Here is a 205-nt window from a genome sequence, read left to right on the forward strand (position 1 = left end):
GACGACGACGACGACGACGTCTTCGACGACCCCTGGTCGTCTGGGAGAGAAAACTGCCTCCGAGACGGCGCCACGCGCGAGGAGCGCGCGGCCGACCAGCGCACGAGCGCGCGCGGGCCCTTAAAACAGCCGTAACTTTACGCGATCGAAGCCGTTTTTGAGCGCGGGGGACCGTACGGACCTCGTCTACGCGATGGGCGCGGAG

The sequence above is a fragment of the Aureococcus anophagefferens genome, assembly GCF_000186865.1.
Source record: "Aureococcus anophagefferens unplaced genomic scaffold AURANscaffold_24, whole genome shotgun sequence".
Taxonomy (NCBI): Eukaryota; class Pelagophyceae; order Pelagomonadales; family Pelagomonadaceae; genus Aureococcus; species Aureococcus anophagefferens.